Source organism: Tachyglossus aculeatus, unplaced genomic scaffold, assembly GCF_015852505.1.
Source record: "Tachyglossus aculeatus isolate mTacAcu1 unplaced genomic scaffold, mTacAcu1.pri scaffold_102_arrow_ctg1, whole genome shotgun sequence".
Lineage (NCBI taxonomy): Eukaryota > Metazoa > Chordata > Mammalia > Monotremata > Tachyglossidae > Tachyglossus > Tachyglossus aculeatus.
This window is the reverse complement of record NW_024044843.1, coordinates 990560-1001226: the sequence shown is the minus strand read 5'-3', so window position 1 is coordinate 1001226 and position 10667 is coordinate 990560. Positions and strand designations below refer to the sequence as shown.

General features: G+C 44.0%; 1 non-coding gene across 1 annotated transcript; it reads left to right on the top strand.

Moving 5' to 3' along the window:
• The first annotated feature begins 5368 nt into the window (after nucleotides 1-5368).
• Nucleotides 5369-5506, top strand: LOC119922484. The gene has a single exon (XR_005448649.1). It is a non-coding gene; the product is annotated as a small nucleolar RNA SNORA7 (small nucleolar RNA).
• Nucleotides 5507-10667: the final 5161 nt, after the last annotated feature.

Below are 10667 nucleotides of genomic sequence, written 5' to 3'. Positions count from 1 at the left end.
GGACCAGCTCCCACCCTGCTGATCTCCCCTGGATCAAAGCAGCGGGGAGCTGGGGCAGCCTCATCACTTCATCCGGTCCTTGAAAGGAGAACACCAGCAAGGACCCTCAGGTCAGAGCCCCCATCGCCTCAGCCTTGTGTCTAGGGCTGTTCGGAAGAACCCAGCATATCTCGAACCTCCAATAGGAAGATCCAAGAATGGGGGGAACAGGAGGTCCAGGGCATTCCCCACTACCCCCTCCTCATGGCATCCTTCACCCCAGAAACTTCAAGAAGCAAAACCTTGGCCTTGAACGACTTCACTGTGAAATCCATTCAGTGGGACCTCAGGCAGACAACATATTATGTGACAAAATGATGGGGACAGTCTTATTGAATGAAGGCAACAGAAGTGTGTTGCATAAGCTTTTTCTTGTAAAATTCATTGTCGTCTAGATTAGCCCCACTCAGGATGATTTCCTCCAACCACTATGCTCCTTATTAGTTCCCTCACCTTCTTCTGCATGTTCTATATAATGATGATGATGATGATAATAATGATAATGGAATTTGTTTAACACTTACTATGTGCTAAACAATGTTCTAAGTGATGGGTGGACACAAGGTTAACAGGTTGGATGCAGTCCCTGTCCCTCGTAGAGTTCACAGTTTTATTCCCCATTTTACAGATGAGGTAACTGAGGCACAGAGAAGTTAAGTGACTTGCCCACGGTCACACAACAGACAAGTGGCAGAGTTGGGATTAGAACTGAGGTCCTTTTGGCTCCCAAGCCCAAAAGGGATTTTCTGCCTCTGACTCCAATATTTATGGGTGATTTCTTTTCCTAAACAGCATCATCATCATCATCATCAATCGTATTTATTGAGCGCTTACTGTGTGCAGAGCACTGTACTAAGCGCTTGGGAAGTACAAGTTGGCAACATATAGAGACAGTCCCAACCCAGCAGTGGGCTCACAGTCTAAAAGGGGGAGACAGAGAACAAAACCACACATACTAACAAAATACAATAAATAGAATAGATATGTACAAGTAAAATAAATAAAAAAATAAATAGAGTAATGAATATGTACAAACATATATACATATATACAGGTGCTGTGGGGAAGGGAAGGAGGTAAGATGGGGGGATGGAGAGGGGGACGAGGGGGAGAGGAAGGAAGGGGCTCAGTCTGGGAAGGCCTCCTGAAGAAGGTGAGCTCTCCGTAGGGCCTTGAAGGGAGGAAGAGAGCTAGCTTGGAGGATGGGCAGAGGGAGGCCATTCCAGGCCCGGGGGATGATGTGGGCCGGGGGTCGATAGAAGGACAGGCGAGAACGAGGTACGGTGAGGAGATTAGCAGCAGAGGAGCGGAGGGTGCGGTCTGGGCTGTAGAAGGAGAGAAGGGAGGTGAGGTAGGAGAGGGCGAGGTGATGGAGAGCCTTGAAGCCCAGGGTGAGGAGTTTCTGCCTGATGCGCAGATTGATTGGTAGCCACTGGAGATTTTTGAGGAGGGGAGTAATATGCCCAGAGCGTTTCTGGACAAAGATAATCCGGGAGCAGCATGAAGTATGGATTGAAGTGGGGATAGACACGAGGATGGGAGATCAGAGAGAAGGCTAATGCAGTAGTCCAGACGGGAAAGGATGAGAGCTTGAATGAGCAGGGTAGCGGTTTGGATGGAGAGGAAAGAGCGGATCTTGGCTATGTTGCGGAGCTGAGACCGGCAGGTTTTGGCGACGGCTTGGATGTGAGGGGTGAAAGAGAGAGCGGAGTCGAGGATGACACAAAAGTTGCGGGCTTGTAAGACGGGAAGCATGGTAGTGCCGTCAACAGAGATGGGAAAGTCAGGGAGAGGGCAGGGTTTGGGAGGGAAGACAAGGAGCTCAGTCTTCGACATGTTGAGCTTTAGGTGGCGGGCAGACATCCAGATGGAGATGTCCTGAAGGCAGGAGGAGATGTGAGCCTGGAAAGAGGGGGAGTGAGCAGGGGCAGAGATGTAGATCTGGGTGTCATCAGCGTAGAGATGGTAGTTGAAGCCGTGGGAGCGAATGAGGTCACCAAGGGAGTGCGTGTAGACCGAGAACAGAAGGGAACTAAGCACTGAACCTTCGGGAACCCCCACAGGAAGAGGATGGGAGGGGGAGGAGGAGCCTGCAAAAGAGACTGTGAAAAGAACGACCGGAGAGATAAGAGGAGAACTAAGAGAGGACGGAGTCTGTGAGGATAAGGTCAGATAGCGTGTTGAGGAGAAGGGGGTGGTCCACAGTGTCGAAAGCAGCTGAGAGGTCAAGGAGGATTAGGACAGAGTAGGAGCCGTTGGATTTGACAAGCAGGAGGTCATTGGTGACCTTTGAGAGGGCAGTTTCTGTGGAATGTAGGGGACGGAAGCCAGACTGGAGGGGGTCGAGGAGAGAGTTGTTGTTGAGGAATTCTAGGCAGCGCATGCGGACAACTCGTTCAACTAGTTTGGAAAGGAATGGTAGGAGGGATATGGGGCGATAACTAGAAGGTGAGGTGGGGTCAAGAGAGGGTTTTTTTAGGATGGGAGAGACATGGGCATGTTTGAAGGCAGAGGGGAAGGAACCAGTGGAGAGTGAGCAGTTGAAGATGGAAGTTAAGGAGGGGAGAAGGGATGGAGCGAGAGATTTCATGAGATGAGAGGGAACGGGATCAGAAGCACACGTGGCCGGAGTAGCACTTGAGAGGAGGGAGGAGAGCTCCTCTGAGGAAACTGCTGGGAAGGATGGAAGAGTAACAGAGAGTGTTGAGAGCCGGGAGGTTGAAAAAGGGGGGTAGGTGACTTTAAGGCGTTCGGACCTGATGGATTTAATTTTGTTAATGAAGTAGGGGGCCAGATCGTTGGGGGTGAGGGAAGGAGGATGGGGAGGAACGGGGGGCCTGAGAAGGGAGTTGAATGTATGGAAGAGCTGGCGGGGGTGATGGGCATAGGTGTCAATAAGGGAGGAGAAATAGTTTTGTCTGGCAGAAGAGAGGGCTGAGTTAAGGTAGGAAAGGATAAACTTGAAGTGAACGAGGTTGGCATGGTGTTTAGACTTTCGCCAGCAGCGTTCGGCAGCTCAAGCATAAGAGCGAAGGAGGCGGACAGTGGCAGTGATCCAGGGCTGTGGGTTAGTGGTACGAGAGCGGCGAAGGGCAAGGGGAGCGAGTGGGTCTAGCTGAGTAGAAAGGGTAGAGTTGAGAGCAGTAATCTGATCATCAAGACTGGGTAGAGAGGAGAGGGCGGCGAGGTGGGGTGTGAGGCGCTCCGAAAGATGGGTGGGGTCCAGAGAGAGGAGATCTCTGTGAGGGAGTAATACGGATTTACAGGGGAAAGGAGTGTGAGGGAAGAGGCAGGTGAGAAGATTATGATCAGAGAGAGGGATTTCAGAGTTGGTGAGAGTGGACACAGTGCAGCGATAGGAGATGATGAGGTCAAAGGTATGACCAAGTTCGTGAGTGGGTGAGGTGGGGTGGAGGAAGAGGTTGGCAGCGTCAAGGAGAGATAGAAGGCGGGCGGCAGAGGAGTCGTCAGGGATATCCATGTGGATATTGAAGTCTCCAAGGATCAGAGTGGGCATGGAGAAGGAGAGAAGGAAGGTGAGGACCCTAGCAGCATCTAGGGTCTTTCTTGACTACCTCTTAGGGTGTGAGTCACGTGTGGGGCAGGTTAGCTTGATTGTCTTGTGTCTGCCCCAGGGTTTAGAGCATTCTTATTATAGGAACATAATCTCACAACAAGAACACTTCATTATAGAAAGATGAATGCTAATAAAGGAGCATGTTTGAAATTGGTAAAAATTGTCAACGGTGAGGGCAGAGTTGAATATGACATTATTATTGATCATATACTTGTCTTCTGTGTGTTCTTGGGCAAGTCACCTATCTTCTCTATTCCTCAGTTACCTCATCTGTAAAATGGGGATTAAGACTGTCAGCCCCAGGTGGGATATGAACGGAGTCCAAACTGATTAGCTTGTTTCTACCCTAGTGCATAGTTCAGTGCCTGACACACAGTGCTTAACAAATACCATTAAAAATACTGAAACATTAAAAATGAAGGATATTCAATGAAGTTGAAGTTGTTAATTCCTAGACAAGTGAAAATCAGTGACGTCAAGGGAAAAATGTACAGGTGATTGAGGGCTCTACAAGGATTTCTACAGATTCATGGGCTTGGTCTGGACAAATTATTAGGAGAGATATTAGATGTTGGAATGACAATCCATTTGGGTAAATAACAAAGAAGCAATCATTGTTATGTTCCAATCAATCAATCAATCAAATATATTTATCAGGCGTTAACTATGTGCAGAGTATTGTACTAGGAACTTGGAAGAAGAAAATATAAGAGAGTTGGTAGACATATTCCCTTTCCACACTGAGCTCATAGTCCAGAATCTATTCCTCCAGGTACCATTTGGAGCCACTGTGTGGGAGAGAACACCAAGTGTGAAAGACCACTGGCATTTGTCAACCTGGCTTTTTTGTCTAATTAATATAATAACTGTAAGGAAACTAAACAAATAACCACTTTTAAATGCAATCATCATCCATTTCTTTCTCAAATGATATTTTTGTTGCTGTATAATTAAATATTATAGTTTGTAAATGCTCATCATGTCAGCATTTAACTGGACATATATATTTCTATACTTTTCCAACAGAAATAAATACACAAACGCATTTGGCTAAATTATCCTGTGATCTTCTCCCACTCAGTGGTACAAAATTAAGCCTATTACAGCACGCAACACCTTCATAGGCTACTTGAATTTCTCCAATAAGCTTTGGACACCTTCTGGCCCCCCTTGATTATATGCTATTAGAAAGAAAATATTGTATCAGTCTACTTTCTAGATGAATATGTTCATATTAAGCCTTAATAAATTCCCAGTCTAGTCTAAACTGGTTGAATCAGATGTCTCCTTATCCGAGTCCACCAGATTCGAATTCCTGAAGAGCACGGGTGCTAAAGAATCGTCCCAATCATCACAAACATTTATGAAATTTAGAGGTACTGAATTAAGCATTGGGGATATTTTTTTATGGAAGAGAATAATAATAACAACCGTGGTATTTGTTAAGTTCTTACTATGTGCCAGGCACTGTATTAAGCACTGCCATGGATACAAGCAAATTAGGCTGGACACAGTCCCCTTCCCATGTGGGGTTCACAGTCTTCATCCTCATTGTGCAGATGAGGTAACTGAGGCACATAAAAGTGAAGTGACTTGCCCAAGGTCACAAAGCAGACAGTGACGGAGCCAGGATTAGAATCCATATCCTTCTAACTTCCAGGCCTGGGCTCTCCACTAGACTACACTATCAAGTGATTGCACAATTGACTGACATAGTCCCTGGCCCTAGTTTGGGGGAGGTGATAAGTATGGATCCTCTCAGGGTCACACCTGGAGAGTTTCCAGTATTCGACCAGTCTTGACTACCAGAGGGAGAGTCAAGCAAAGGCATACCCATTCCATTCCTAGCTTGGGCAGTGGATAGTGAGTGGAAGGCAATTTGCTACAAGTCAAAGCTTACCTGTGCTGGGCAGCAATGGCATGGGACAGAGTCAAGGGCAGAGACTCATTTAGTGTGTGGGAGGAGGCAATGGTAAACCACTTCCATATTTTTACCAAGGAAACTTTATGGATATGCTACCAGAACGATTGCAGATGGAAGTGGGTCCTTCTGGGAGAGTATATGGCATATACTATGGACATGACTCGACAGCATAAGACAGACAGAATAAGTATGGAGAAAATACATCAGTGACTCAGAAACACAGGCTAAAGTTAAATAGTATAACATTGGATGGAAAGAGGGAAAACTAACTGTTCAGTGACCAATGACCTTTATCGTGAAATGCCCCAATAGGAGGAGGGCTGAAGTGCATTTAGAGGAGTCTATTTAGCCACAGCAAGAGCTATGTTGACTCAACCACTTTACAGGTTGTTGTTGAATGATGCGCCTATCTTCACTGTCAAAATCTTTGGAGTCTTCACTTCAAAACCAGGGGCTGGGAATTTAGATGAAGGAAAGTGAATTGGGGAAATGCATTAGTGCATTTTTGTCAGAAAATAGGCAGGGCCAAGAGGGTCCTAGGCTGCCACAATGTGGAACTCAAACGTGTTCCCCCTCCCACCCCATCAGTCAGTCAGTCAATCACATTTATTGAACACTTGCTGTGTGCAAGTGGAGAGCACTGTACTAAGGACTTGAGAGGGTCCAATATAACAAGAACATTCCTTGCCCACAGCAAACCTACAGTCTAGAAGGGGAGACAGACATTAATATGAATAAATAAATTACAGATAGGTACATAAATGCTGTGGGGCTGGAAGGAGGGAATGAATAAAGAGAGCAAGTCAGGGTAATACAGAAGGGAGTCGAAGAAAAGGAAAAGAGGGTTAAGTCAGGGAAGAGATGTACCTTCAATAAGGCTTTGAAATGAGGGAGAGTAATTATCTATCAGATAAGAGGAGGGAGGATTTTATTTCCAGGCCAGAGGCAGGATGTGGGAGCAAGATAGATGAGACCGAGGTACAGTGAATAGCTTAGCATTAGAGGAGTGAACTCTAGCTGGGGGACCTCCACCACCACTACCACCACCTCCGGCGGTGGTGGGGACAGGGGAAGGAACAGGAGGAGGAAAGTGCTTAACTTTCTCAGAGGCAAATACCACAGTGAATGGAAAATTGGAGGCTTTTGATTCAGAATTAAGCATTCATAAACCCCATGTGTAGCATCAGCATGATGATACAACATATACAGCATGTTACAGCATATTGTAATGAGTAGGGAATTCAAAAGAAAATAAACTAATCAATCAAATTTATTGAATACTTACTGAGTGCAGAGCACTGTACTAAGGGCTTAGGGGAATACAATACAACAGATTTGGTATTCTCATTCCCAATCCACAATGAACTCACAGTCTAAAATGATGAAATAAAATAAAACTAAAACCCAAGAGTCTATTGCACCTAACATTTGAGGCAGTCTCAACTTTCAATGGCAAAGATATTTTTAGGCATATTAAAATGTAATAGAGAAGCAGAGTGGCTTAGTGGCAAGAGCACGGGTTTGGGAGTGAGCTGTCGTGGTTTTAATCCCGGCTATGGCACTTGTCTGCTGTGTGATCTTGGGCAAGTCACTTAACTTCTCTGTGCCTCAGTTACCTCACCTGTAAAATAGGGATTAAGACTCTGAGCCCAACGTGGGACAACCTGATTACCTTTTATCTACCCTAGCGCTTAGAACAGTGCTTGACATATAGTGAGTGCTTAACAAATACCTTCATCATTATTATTATTATTAATAAAGAGCCCTGAAATTGTTTGGAAAGTTCTTTTTAGCAGTTCATTCAAATCCTATTCGCTCTTTAGCTCCACAGTTAAAAGATCCATCTCTAAGTCCTAAAGACTTGTCCTCTTCTGAGTTTCCCTATCTCCCCTAACTCATGATTTGAGTGAGTGTTTGATGGATTAAAGAGAGGCGGGGTTGGGGGTGGGGGAAATCTTTCATTAACATTGCTTGAATGGTTAGTGAGGGGTTGGGGAGGGGGCTAGAGTGAAAACCACCTCATCTTCTGAGGGAAGGAAGAGGAGGACGGAGCAAATATGTGTGACCCACAAATCAAAAAGACAGTTTTTGTTCCTGTGCCAGTTGTATTTAGAAGGTTGACTCCATACCGTTCATTTGAAAATCAATCAATCAATCGTATTTATTGAGTGCTTACTGTGTGCAGAGCAGTGTACTAAGAGCTTGGGAAGTACAAGTTGGCAACATATAGAGACAGTCCCTACCCAACAGTGGGCTCACAGTCTAGAAGAGTGAAAAGGAGTCATTCCATTTGAAATGTGCTTAGTTCTCTCTGAAATTACTTATTGAGCATCGACTTAAATGTCCATCATGGTACTAGAAACCTGGGTATATACTCAGGAAATATGAAATTCAATTGTTTGAACAGAGTGAAAATGAAAATAAACTTGTGTGAATAATTACATCAAAAGCAAATAGATAATCCCTTAGATTAATGAAAGAGGGGCTCCTAAACCTACATACTGTTACTGCTGGTTTTTCTTGCCACTGTTAAAATTATTCAATGCTCTTTCAGCCTACCTAAAACTGATAACTAGGATCAGTATTAATGTCACTCTGCATCTTTCCATTTGACCGAAGTATAAGTTCTCCTACGCATAGAATTTAGCGATGTTATCTAATTAAGTTGTCATACCCAATGAGGTAAGAATTGGCTTATAATACCTTGTATTTTTTATATAGCAATTTTTTCCCAGGACATTTTCACATTACTTTTATTCCTAACCATTTCTATAAGGTGGAGTCAGATATTATTATTTCCATTTTATATATGAGGAAACCAAGGCATAGAGAGATTTAAGTGACTTACCCAAGGTCACTCAGCAGGTCAGAAACAGAGCTGGAGCTAGAAGCTGGTTCTTCATATTTCAGGATCTTTGTTTTTTTCCCGTTGCACCACACTGCCTCACATTTGAAAGTACTTGAACTAAACTGGAATAATGAGAATCCTTCCAGGCCCCCCCCCCCCTTTTTTTTTTTTTGCTTCTTCTGGCTCATATTTGATTAGAAAAGCCCTTTATTATTAAAAAATAATTCCAGATTAACTAGAAAGAAAAATAGTCTGACTATTCAGTCAAACTGAGTATGAAACAGGCACTTTTATAACCTTTTTCAATAGTCAGAGAATGAAAACCAAGAAATTATTTTTGTTTGGTGTAATATGTAAGGGGAATCGAGGCTCTACTGCCATTAGCAAGAAGAATAAAATAAAATAAACTGAAGATAGGTAGACAGATGGATAGAGCCTATCCAAACAACGTCAAAAACTGTTATTTCACATAAGAAAGAATGATATGACTAATGCATTTAGCATGTTATAAATAGTCAAAATGTGACTGTTTTCCCCATCCATCCCAGAAAGACAAAACTTTGTTCTGTAGTGATTAAAACTCTGCTTGTGGCATGGAATGAGATTGGAGGGGGAGGGACAGAGAGCCCTGGAAACAGAGGAATTCGATCTTGGGGGGTGCATGAACTACATATATAAGGCAATGATTGAAATCTTTTAAAAAATGACTTTTGCCTTTACGATTTTTCGAGTCACTAAAAGAAAACATATTTGTTTTTCAACTAGGAAAGAAACAACATTTAGAAGCAGAGTTCCTTTTGCCTTGGATGGTCATGGTATCAAGGTTACAGTTGAAACATAGTTTAATGCAATCACAGTTGTGAAGCCCTGATCTCTGCTAAGCTTTTTTTATGGATTAATAATTTTAACTATATAAAAATATATGCAGATGTCAAATAAACCAGCAAAGTCTAGAAGTTTGGATTTGTATGTGTTGGGGCGGGTGAAGTACAGAGTGTTCTTTAGTGGGAGACTTTCCAAAAAGAACTTTCCAGGAAGCTATTTGGATGCCCTGATTAACTCTGCTTCTGGTAAGTCTCACATTCAAAAGGCATGAAATTGATGTAAACAGAAATGAATTAATTTTGAAAATAGAAGAGACTTTAGGGTTTAAAGTGATATATCCCCTTAGCATCCCTAGATATTATTGATTTTGTCTTAATTTGATATGATTTCCCATTCTTGAATCATGGGAGGGAATTTTAATAATTCAGTGTCCCAACACTAATCAGATATCTCACCAGAAGGAATACTTTTTTAATTCACTTTTTCTTTTATGCACCAGAATCCTCAATGACTTTCATATCCAATATCAATACAAAAACCGCTTTCTTTATTCCTCCTTCAGCAGATTTCAGAAGTTGAGGAAAATGACTGAAGGGAATGGCGCATAAGAGATTCACTTCATTCTCGCAGGACTGATGGATTCTCCAGATCTGCAGCTGATTCACTTTATTGTATTTCTCTTCACGTATGCCATCATCCTGGTGGGATACCTGGGAATGATCGTGCTCATCGGGCTGCACTACCGACTTCACACCCCCATGTATTTCTTCCTCAGCAACCTGTCCTTCACCGACCTGAGTTATTCTTCAGTCATCATGCCCAGAATGAGAATGAATTTATTAACAGCCCAGAAGACCATTTCTTTCTTTGGATGCTTTGACTAGATGTACTTTTTCGTTGCTTTAGCTGGCGCTGAATGCTTTCTTTTAGCTGCGATGGCTTATGACCATTATGTAGCCATCTGTAGCCCACTGCTTTACATGGTTGTGGTATCATGGAGAGTTTATGTCTGGCTCCTGGCTGGGATGTATTTAGTCTCCACCATCAACCCTCTGGTACTGCATCAGCCTCCTCTCCGTTCTCCCATCCTCCTGTCTCACCCCACTTCAATCCATGCTTCATGTCGCTGCTCGAATCGTCTTTCTGCAGATACGCTCTGGGCATGTTACTTCCCTCCTCAAAAATCTCCAGTGGCTACCAATCAACCTATGCATCAAGCAAAAACTCCTCACCCTCGGCTTCAAGGCTCTCCATCGCCTCGCCCCCTCCTACCTCACCTCCCTTCTCTCCTTCTACAGCCCAGCCCGCACCCTCCACTCCCCTGCTGCTAATCACCTCACTGTGCCTCGTTCTCACCTGTCGCGCCATCGATCCCCAGCCCACGGCATCCCCCTGGCCTGGAATTCCCTCCCTCCACACATCTGCCAAGCTAGCTCTGTTCCTCCCTTCAAAGC